Source organism: Haemaphysalis longicornis, unplaced genomic scaffold (genome assembly GCF_048455015.1).
Source record: "Haemaphysalis longicornis isolate Haplotype H1 unplaced genomic scaffold, Haemaphysalis longicornis Haplotype H1 scaffold_203, whole genome shotgun sequence".
In the NCBI taxonomy this organism is placed as follows: Eukaryota; Metazoa; Arthropoda; class Arachnida; order Ixodida; family Ixodidae; genus Haemaphysalis; species Haemaphysalis longicornis.
In genome coordinates this window covers 40,138-51,701 of record NW_027526297.1, presented here as the reverse complement: position 1 = coordinate 51,701, position 11,564 = coordinate 40,138, and positions in this window count along the sequence as shown.

Below are 11,564 nucleotides of genomic sequence, written 5' to 3'. Positions count from 1 at the left end.
ATGCCTGCTTGACAGAGACAGTGTGCATTTGCACAAGGATTACAGGAATGGTATTGCTTCTTGCGGGAAGTCGGTGAAGAGCAGAAGCATCGGTCGCCTTGAATTCCGAAATGTTTAGCTTCGCCGCCAGTTCTGTCAAAAAGGAAGACAAATCCTCGCTGGGCCTGTACGGCAGGCCATGAATCTCAAAATTGCAGCGTCGGCTGTATTGCTCCAAGTCATTCAGCTCAGAGCCAACCTTCTCGAGCAGCAGAGCCTGGGCAACTATCGTAGCGGAGAGTGTATCAACTTGTGTGCCCAGCTCCCTAACCGCTGTCTGGTTCGCAGTTACAATGGATGATACCGATTCATATTTCGCGTCAAGGGAAACGAGCGACCCCTGTATTTCTAAGACAGTTTGGGCAGTTCTTTCTCTTGTGGCTTTGAAGGTCAACAGTTCCTCTACTCAACCAGTCAACGTTTCTACTGTAGACGTCAGCCGGTCCAGTTTGTCGTTTACCATCAACAGCTGTTGTGCCAGTGCTGCATCATCCGATTTAGCACCTGCCACAGACTGCTTGACTGCTTGCTTCTTGCATTCCGGGCAGACCCAAGATTCCCGTTTGGCTGATGACATTTTCGAAAAAGCTGACTCAGTAACCGTCGAGCAGTTTTTGCCCAGGTGATATTCATCCTTGCACACAGAGCACTTCAAAAACTTATCGTCTAGCGGCAATGGCTCAGCACAAATAGTACAGTCAGACATTGTTGTGCAGTCGGCGGCAGTGAGCAAAATTTAGAAAAAAGGGACGCGGGTGGGTGGTTGTTAGACTCACCTGTCGACAGCAGAATAACCGATCAATACATGGCACAGCTTTGCCGCCGATTGCGACGGAACTCAGTGGGAGCAGTCCTTTTGTAGACGGTAGATAGACTTGATTGGGCAGGCCTAGACCATGTGACAAGGATGATGGGGGCGACGTTGGCCGACAGAGAACGGAGCCGGTGCTGGTCTTTCGGTGCCTTGGTGCGCAGAAGCTGATCCAGGCAACCAACAGGTGTCGATGAGTGCCCCTTGATAACTGGATCTGTTGCTCCGAATCTGTACGCAACCGGTCAACCTGTCGACAGCAGAATAACAGATCAATACATGGCACAGCTTTGCCGCCGACTGCGACGGAACTCAGCGGGAGCAGTCCTTTTGTAGACGGTAGATAGACTTGATTGGGCAGGCCTAGACCATGTGACAAGGGCGATGGGGGCGACATTGGCCGACAGAGAACAGAGCCGGTGCTGGTCTTTCGGTGCCTTCATGCGCAGAAGCTGATCCAGGCAACCAACACGTGTCGATGAGTGCCCCTTGATAACTGGATCTGTTGCTCCGAATCTGTACGCAACCGGTCAACCTGTCGACAGCAGAATAACAGATCAATACATGGCACAGCTTTGCCGCCGACTGCGACGGAACTCAGCGGGAGCAGTCCTTTTGTAGACGGTAGATAGACTTGATTGGGCAGGCCTAGACCATGTGACAAGGGCGATGGGGGCGACGTTGGCCGACAGAGAACGGAGCCGGTGCTGGTCTTTCGGTGCCTTCATGCGCAGAAGCTGATCCAGGCAACCAACACGTGTCGATGAGTGCCCCTTGATAACTGGATCTGTTGCTCCGAATCTGTACGCAACCGGTCAACCTGTCGACAACAGAATAACAGATCAATACATGGCACAGCTTTGCCGCCGACTGCGACGGAACTCAGCGGGAGCAGTCCTTTTGTAGACGGTAGATAGACTTGATTGGGCAGGCCTAGACCATGTGACAAGGGCGATGGGGGCGACGTTGGCCGACAGAGAACGGAGCCGGTGCTGGTCTTTCGGTGCCTTGGTGCGCAGAAGCTGATCCAGGCAACCAACACGTGTCGACGAGTGCCCCTTGATAACTGGATCTGTTGCTCCGAATCTGTACGCAACCGGTCAACCTGTCGACAACAGAATAACAGATCAATACATGGCACAGCTTTGCCGCCGACTGCGACGGAACTCAGTGGGAGCAGTGCTTTTGTAGACGGTAGATAGACTTGATTGGGCAGGCCTAGACCCTGTGACAAGGATGATGGGGGCGACTTTGGCCGACAGAGAACGGAGCCGGTGCTGGTCTTTCGGTGCCTTGGTGCGCAGAAGCTGATCCAGGCAACCAACACGTGTCGACGAGTGCCCCTTGATAACGGGATCTGTTGCTCCGAATCTGTACGCAACCGGTCAACCTGTCGACAACAGAATAACAGATCAATACATGGCACAGCTTTGCCGCCGACTGCGACGGAACTCAGCGGGAGCAGTCCTTTTGTAGACGGTAGATAGACTTGATTGGGCAGGCCTAGACCATGTGACAAGGGCGATGGGGGCGACGTTGGCCGACAGAGAACGGAGCCGGTGCTGGTCTTTCGGTGCCTTCATGCGCAGAAGCTGATCCAGGCAACCAACACGTGTCGATGAGTGCCCCTTGATAACTGGATCTGTTGCTCCGAATCTGTACGCAACCGTTCAACCTGTCGACAACAGAATAACAGATCAATACATGGCACAGCTTTGCCGCCGACTGCGACGGAACTCAGTGGGAGCAGTGCTTTTGTAGACGGTAGATAGACTTGATTGGGCAGGCCTAGACCCTGTGACAAGGATGATGGGGGCGACTTTGGCCGACAGAGAACGGAGCCGGTGCTGGTCTTTCGGTGCCTTGGTGCGCAGAAGCTGATCCAGGCAACCAACACGTGTCGACGAGTGCCCCTTGATAACTGGATCTGTTGCTCCGAATCTGTACGCAACCGTTCAACCTGTCGACAGCAGAATAACAGATCAATACATGGCACAGCTTTGCCGCCGATTGCGACGGAACTCAGTGGGAGCAGTGCTTTTGTAGACGGTAGAGAGACTTGATTGGGCAGGCCTAGACCATGTGACAAGGATGATGGGGGCGACTTTGGCCGACAGAGAACGGAGCCGGTGCTGGTCTTTCGGTGCCTTGGTGCGCAGAAGCTGATCCAGGCAACCAACACGTGTCGACGAGTGCCCCTTGATAACTGGATCTGTTGCTCCGAATCTGTACGCAACCGTTCAACCTGTCGACAGCAGAATAACAGATCAATACATGGCACAGCTTTGCCGCCGATTGCGACGGAACTCAGCATGAGCAGTCCTTTTGTAGACGGTAGATAGACTTGATTGGGCAGGCCTAGACCATGTGACAAGGGCGATGGGGGCGACTTTGGCCGACAGAGAACGGAGCCGGTGCTGGTCTTTCGGTGCCTTGGTGCGCAGAAGCTGATCCAGGCAACCAACACGTGTCGACGAGTGCCCCTTGATAACTGGATCTGTTGCTCCGAATCTGTACGCAACCGTTCAACCTGTCGACAGCAGAATAACAGATCAATACATGGCACAGCTTTGCCGCCAATTGCGACGGAACTCAGTGGGAGCAGTGCTTTTGTAGACGGTAGATAGACTTGATTGGGCAGGCCTAGGCCCTGTGACAAGGATGATGGGGGCGACTTTGGCCGACAGAGAACGGAGCCGGTGCTGGTCTTTCGGTGCCTTGGTGCGCAGAAGCTGATCCAGGCAACCAACACGTGTCGACGAGTGCCCCTTGATAACTGGATCTGTTGCTCCGAATCTGTACGCAACCGTTCAACCTGTCGACAGCAGAATAACAGATCAATACATGGCACAGCTTTGCCGCCGATTGCGACGGAACTCAGTGGGAGCAGTGCTTTTGTAGACGGTAGAGAGACTTGATTGGGCAGGCCTAGACCATGTGACAAGGATGATGGGGGCGACTTTGGCCGACAGAGAACGGAGCCGGTGCTGGTCTTTCGGTGCCTTGGTGCGCAGAAGCTGATCCAGGCAACCAACACGTGTCGACGAGTGCCCCTTGATAACTGGATCTGTTGCTCCGAATCTGTACGCAACCGTTCAACCTGTCGACAGCAGAATAACAGATCAATACATGGCACAGCTTTGCCGCCGATTGCGACGGAACTCAGTGGGAGCAGTGCTTTTGTAGACGGTAGATAGACTTGATTGGGCAGGCCTAGACCCTGTGACAAGGATGATGGGGGCGACTTTGGCCGACAGAGAACGGAGCCGGTGCTGGTCTTTCAGTGCCTTGGTGCGCAGAAGCTGATCCAGGCAACCAACACGTGTCGACGAGTGCCCCTTGATAACTGGATCTGTTGCTCCGAATCTGTACGCAACCGGTCAACCTGTCGACAACAGAATAACAGATCAATACATGGCACAGCTTTGCCGCCGACTGCGACGGAACTCAGCGGGAGCAGTCCTTTTGTAGACGGTAGATAGACTTGATTGGGCAGGCCTAGACCATGTGACAAGGGCGATGGGGGCGACGTTGGCCGACAGAGAACGGAGCCGGTGCTGGTCTTTCGGTGCCTTGGTGCGCAGAAGCTGATCCAGGCAACCAACACGTGTCGATGAGTGCCCCTTGATAACTGGATCTGTTGCTCCGAATCTGTACGCAACCGTTCAACCTGTCGACAGCAGAATAACAGATCAATACATGGCACAGCTTTGCCGCCGATTGCGACGGAACTCAGTGGGAGCAGTGCTTTTGTAGACGGTAGATAGACTTGATTGGGCAGGCCTAGACCCTGTGACAAGGATGATGGGGGCGACTTTGGCCGACAGAGAACGGAGCCGGTGCTGGTCTTTCGGTGCCTTGGTGCGCAGAAGCTGATCCAGGCAACCAACACGTGTCGACGAGTGCCCCTTGATAACTGGATCTGTTGCTCCGAATCTGTACGCAACCGTTCAACCTGTCGACAGCAGAATAACAGATCAATACATGGCACAGCTTTGCCGCCGATTGCGACGGAACTCAGTGGGAGCAGTGCTTTTGTAGACGGTAGAGAGACTTGATTGGGCAGGCCTAGACCATGTGACAAGGATGATGGGGGCGACTTTGGCCGACAGAGAACGGAGCCGGTGCTGGTCTTTCGGTGCCTTGGTGCGCAGAAGCTGATCCAGGCAACCAACACGTGTCGACGAGTGCCCCTTGATAACTGGATCTGTTGCTCCGAATCTGTACGCAACCGTTCAACCTGTCGACAGCAGAATAACAGATCAATACATGGCACAGCTTTGCCGCCGATTGCGACGGAACTCAGTGGGAGCAGTGCTTTTGTAGACGGTAGATAGACTTGATTGGGCAGGCCTAGACCCTGTGACAAGGATGATGGGGGCGACTTTGGCCGACAGAGAACGGAGCCGGTGCTGGTCTTTCGGTGCCTTGGTGCGCAGAAGCTGATCCAGGCAACCAACACGTGTCGACGAGTGCCCCTTGATAACTGGATCTGTTGCTCCGAATCTGTACGCAACCGTTCAACCTGTCGACAGCAGAATAAGAGATCAATACATGGCACAGCTTTGCCGCCGATTGCGACGGAACTCAGTGGGAGCAGTGCTTTTGTAGACGGTAGATAGACTTGATTGGGCAGGCCTAGACCCTGTGACAAGGATGATGGGGGCGACTTTGGCCGACAGAGAACGGAGCCGGTGCTGGTCTTTCGGTGCCTTGGTGCGCAGAAGCTGATCCAGGCAACCAACACGTGTCGACGAGTGCCCCTTGATAACTGGATCTGTTGCTCCGAATCTGTACGCAACCGGTCAACCTGTCGACAACAGAATAACAGATCAATACATGGCACAGCTTTGCCGCCGACTGCGACGGAACTCAGCGGGAGCAGTCCTTTTGTAGACGGTAGATAGACTTGATTGGGCAGGCCTAGACCATGTGACAAGGGCGATGGGGGCGACGTTGGCCGACAGAGAACGGAGCCGGTGCTGGTCTTTCGGTGCCTTCATGCGCAGAAGCTGATCCAGGCAACCAACACGTGTCGATGAGTGCCCCTTGATAACTGGATCTGTTGCTCCGAATCTGTACGCAACCGTTCAACCTGTCGACAGCAGAATAACAGATCAATACATGGCACAGCTTTGCCGCCGACTGCAAAAGACAAAAAAACAACTGGAATAGCCGATATCGAACCTAGACCTCTTGCTTTAAGAAGCTAAGACGGATCCTCTACACTACAACGACAGATGTTTTGGCCCGAGCTTGCCTAGCCTTATTATTCGAATGTCGTCGGACAGCCATCCAGCCATGCCTGCAGCGATCAGCTAGAGTGCCGCCCTAATGGCTGCTGGTCAATAACGCTATATTTCCATGTACTATGCCGTGAGATACGTGTTACTTGCGTGTTTTTACGATCGCGTGACCTTGTCTTATTCCTTCTTTCGAAAAGAACGCACGCTTCCTCTTTCTGCAGCAGGCACGACCTGCTCTACGGCTGTAGTAACCTGCCCATCGCAACAGCCGCCTACATGAGGCAGCGCTGAGAGAAATAGCTAAAATCGCGCCGGCGGGTGGCGGGGGAATACAATCCTTGACAAATAAACCATGCGCCATATTGTAACGGTGTAAAAAAGTATCCGTCCCGTCCTCAGTGAGGAAGACACCAAGCTTCCGGAAGCCCTCGTCTGTAAGGTCAACAGAAAAGTGAATTGGACAGCAGTAGAGTAAACAGTTAGAATGTTAGAGGGGAAAAGAGCACAGAAGAATCTGGGAAGGCTTGCGAACAAATAAGTCAGACTAGCACAAAAAATTCCATGAAGGGTTTTTAGATGCGAAGCAGCTTATGGTCGAGCCTGTTCCCTCCACTGTTGTGTGGGCGCCGTTGTGCGGCGTCCACACCCCCACTGCGCATGCCTGGCCAGGCACCGCTCATAATTGTGGCAGGATGCCCCTAGGGATTGGCCAACCAAAGAATCCATCACGAGATAGCTTCGCGTTCAACTACCGTCGTCATCTTCCCGTAGGAAAACCCTGAGTACCACAACCCCCCTGTGCATGCTAGGCCAGGCACATCTGATGATGATTGTGGCAGGATGATCCTAGGGATTTGCCAACCAAAGAATTCATCACGGGATAGCTTCGCGCTCACCCACCATTGCCATCTTCACGTAGGGGAACCCCGAGTAGTATGCGAGGTATTCCTCCTCTCTTCTCCTACGCTCCTCTCCTCTCCGGCATTCCTCCTCTCCACTGCGGAATTACGCAACGAATAGCAACAACTGCGACTCCGCGCGCGATTGCGAAGCAGCTTAGGGTTAGACACGCGACGGCAGCCACTGCATACTCCGCTGGGAGCGCCACTGTAGCTCCCCGGTATAAATGACGCGTGCGCGCGCACCGCTCCCCTCATTCTCCTCCCGCAACGCCGCGATCAAACTGAAAACTAATGGGAACATGAGTTGACCCCATGGCTGCTTCGCATACTACTCAGGGTTCCCCTACGGGAAAATGGTGAAATTTTGAGCACAAAAGTGTTTTATGTCTGGATGCACAAAGATTCGAGTTACACCATATCCGTCACGTAAATGTCGCCAGTACAGCCTTCCCAAAGCGACCCGCCAGCAGGACGTCGCTCGCCAAGAACACCCACAAGACAGCCGCAGACACGCAAATCATGCTCATTTTGCAGCAGACTTCACTGCACATTTCACTTTCGTGTTTTACCCATTCCTATGACAGAGCAATCAACCAGTTTTTCTTCCTTTTTCGCGAGCTGATTGTACAGTGGCGCTACGACTAAGGTCGCTCTGCAACGCCACCCCGTTACAAAGGCGAAGCATCATCATAAATTTCCCCTGATTTGGTTCACCCGTTATGGTATTTTCAAGTGCCAGCAAAAGACGCAGCAGAGACACCAATCACTACGACTGATTAACAACCACAAGCTATGGTAGTCGCTCGTGCGGATTGGTGTCACAGCTTCGTTTTATGCTTGCAGTCACAGATCAATCAGAACTCTGGGGTGTCAAAATTGACCCGACGCCCTCGACTACAGTGCGTCTTGAAGCTTAAGTGGAGCTTACCGCGTTATACATTTAAAATTATTTTAGTACCTATGGTGGCGATTGGTACATACAAAACCAAACATGCCCTGACGTAGGAAAATAACCTTCCCCGGTCTCTTTATAGACTGCTCGAGTATTATGTTTTATTCAAACACGAAAGCCTTGTCTGTATATTTCATAGAATAAATCGCCTTCATACCTGCTTGCTTCACTACAAATGTCGATGAAAGACAGTCGTCGGCTGCCACCCCTGCCACGTCCCTTTCCACTCTGCGCTCCCACCACTCGCACTCTTGTTCTCTCTCGCTCCAGTCGGCATGAATTGAATCGGGGTTTGTTGCGTTCAATTCAACTTTCCCACCTTCGCAAATTTGCGCATCCTTTTCTTTATCTTCTATTCGTTGTTCTGCCTCGAACAGCACGAACGGAAGTTCTGTTTTTTTAGCGGCGGCGCTGTTTAGGGGCTCGCAATCTACGACGGTACTTGTCATGCCTGTCACACTAGGCGAAAGTACATCGCTGGCCCTACAGATGCTCCAAGCAAAGATCAAGCAAAAAGCGACCAATAGATGGTAGAAACACGGAAGGAGGACAAACGCGCATCCACGAAGTTTGAAAACGATGTAATGGCACTACACCGAAATACCACAAGCGTCGCGAGAACTACGCCCACCAGTGACAAGCGAAACAAAAATGCCACGTACAGTAATGGACAAATCAAACGTGAACATTACAATATCAACCGTAACACAAATTACCACATTGACCACATACAGACTGTATTGAGGTACGGTTTCCACACTTCCTTATTATTGTTACTTCCACGGAAAGAAATTGCGCTATTTGTGTGTTTCGATTCATATTTTTCATTTCAGTTATCTATGTCTGTACATGCCCTTTGGTCTCAGCCCAGTTACCGCACGCCGACTGGGCAATCATTTCAAACGGTTCTACTTTCATTCTGGAGTTGACAGAACGGGCGGCTGTAACGTAGAACACCGAAAATAGTGCATTGTAAAGATGTAGCATTGAGCGAATAGAAACGCCACACGTCTTTCCAGCCAGAAATTTGAAAAGTTGGATAAGTGCAGTAAGCCTTTTTTTAGAGATGAGATTTGTGCTGTCCATGATAAGTCCCGATCGATCACGATTCCAAGAAAGCGGTGACTCTTTCTTCACGTAAGAAATGGGGTGTCCATTTAAATAGATGCCATACTGCGACATTGTTTTACGAGTAAATGCCACCACTGCACACTTATCTGGTGCTGTTTCAAGTCCTTGTAAACGCAAAAATGCGCATGTGTGGGTCGCGGCTTTTTGAAGGCGTGCCCGATCCTGAGGACGTGAAACTCCTGATGCCCAGATGCAAATATCATCAGCATACATAGAGAGATGTACAGTGGTTGGTATGGCCTTTTGAAGCCCGATCAACGTGAGATTGAACAATGTCGGGCTAAGAACACCCCCCCCCCCCGGAAAACGTAGTGTTGGGAAGTTGAGCCATCGGTGGTGTCAACAAAAAATGATCGTCCAGATAGAAAGCTTTGGATACATCTTTACGTTCGGCCACCCACTCCCGCATCCTCCAGGCTATTTAAAACGGCGCCATGTAGTACGCTGTGGTAAGCACCTTTAATATCGAGAAACAGCGTTGCAGATAGACGTTTGAGCGATTTCTCGTGCTGCACCGATGTCACAAGGTCAATAACATTGTCGATAGAAGAACGGCCTCGCCGGAATCCAGCCATAGCGTTTGGGTAAATATTGTGGTGCTCAAGATACCACTCCAGACGGAGCAAAACCATTCTTTCCATTAACTTGCCTATGCAACTTGCTAGGGCTATAGGGCGATACGACGCGAGGTCCAGCGGAGACTTGCCTGGTTTAAAGATTGGCACCAGACGGTTAGATTTCCACTTTTCAGGGACCGTGCCATCTTGCCTACAGAGACCGGATTCATATATACACCGATGGCTCGGTAACGAACTCCAGTTCTGCGGGAGCTGTAATTGTGCCGGCCAGATCGGTAGACATTCAATTCAAGCTGTCCAATTTAACAACCTCAACTGCATCCGAACTCACAGCTATTCGCGAGGCTCTTCTGTACCTAAAGCAAGAATTACCACAAAAATGGGCTCTGCTTTGCGACTCCAGGCCAGCTCTCCAGGGTCTGCACTCTGCTCTTCGCCGCGGCCCGTACGAACAGCTTGTGGCCGATATTCGTCAAGCGCATGACTTCCTAACACGGCATGGGCACAATAATATTTTTCAATGGCTCCCTAGCCATTGCGGAATTTATGGGAATGAATGTGCAGACAAAGCGGCTCATCATGCCCATGAACGTGCCCATTTGGCCGACATCCCGTTGTCGCGCCATGATACAGCAAGGTCACTGCGCTCCATCGCCCGCGAAATCACGATGACCGTTTGGAATACGCCGCAGTTTTCAAGCCCCCGCCTGTACTTGCTCGACCCTGACCTGCAGCGCCACTTACCCACTAACATGCCACGTTCAGATGCAACCCTGTGGATTGGAGTTGCTTTCACTAAAGCTTACTCATTCACTATCAGCATGACTGACAGCCCTGCTTGTGACGTGTGCGCCACGGACGAGACAATAGAACACCTCTTGTGTCACCGTGTCCGGTTTCCAACGCAGAGACTGCACCTGTCAACCGCTTTCCGGAAACTCGACAACCAGCCAATAACTGCGCAAACTGTTCTGTGTCACAGACGTAGCCCATCACAGTCCAAAAAGGCCACAAAAGCACTACTTCGGTTCTTGAAGGACACAGGCCTGTCTGAAGGATTGTAGAGACACTCTGCACCATTGTTCATTAGTTATTTGGTTAGTCTACCGTTTCAGTTTAGGCTTTATTAGCGCCTATTGTTTTGTTTTTGTAGTTATCTTTAATTTTTCTTTTGCGTCTCAAGCTCTATTCCTGTCTTTTCAATACTCTTTCTCTTTAAATCCCTCCTTCCCCACTTCCCATGTGTAGGGTAGCCAACCGGACTGTAACCTGGTTAACCTCCCTGCCTTTCATACACTGTATTATCCTTCCTTCCTGGAGTTGAAAACACTGACATTGGGGACGACAGATGTGGCACTTTTTTCGTCGAGATGTTTGCTAATACGTTCCGACCGGTGGTACAGAACGGCATAACAATGGGCTTGTGCGGGGCGGGAGAATTTTCTGTCCTCTGACTACCCGTGGTGCTCATCATAAACCAATGCTGTCCCACATGCGGAATTCTTTTAGACGAAATGTCGCACGACGCGTTGCGGCGGTGCGTGACCGTCGTATTAATCTGGGTCTAGTTCCTTCAGCCGGGTCCAGTTCAGTAAGCCCACACTACGCTGAACAACAAATGGAAGTGCGATTGTTTGCCGCTACCTTACAGGAGACCAACGAATACAGTACATCTCTGGTAAAACTTGTGTTCTATATAATGTCCAAGTGCGGCCCAGCGATAGTCAATGGTCGTCAAGAGGATATGAAGCAGATAACACTGGAGCAAGCGATGGCAGGGACGGCAGGGTGTGAGCACAAAGCACACGCAAAAAAAGGGGGTGACCTCCAAAAAATTGGTGTTCAGATTTCAGTAGAAGGGACGTCAGGGTCTCTTAGAAGCTTTTCTTATGGAGGGAAGACTTC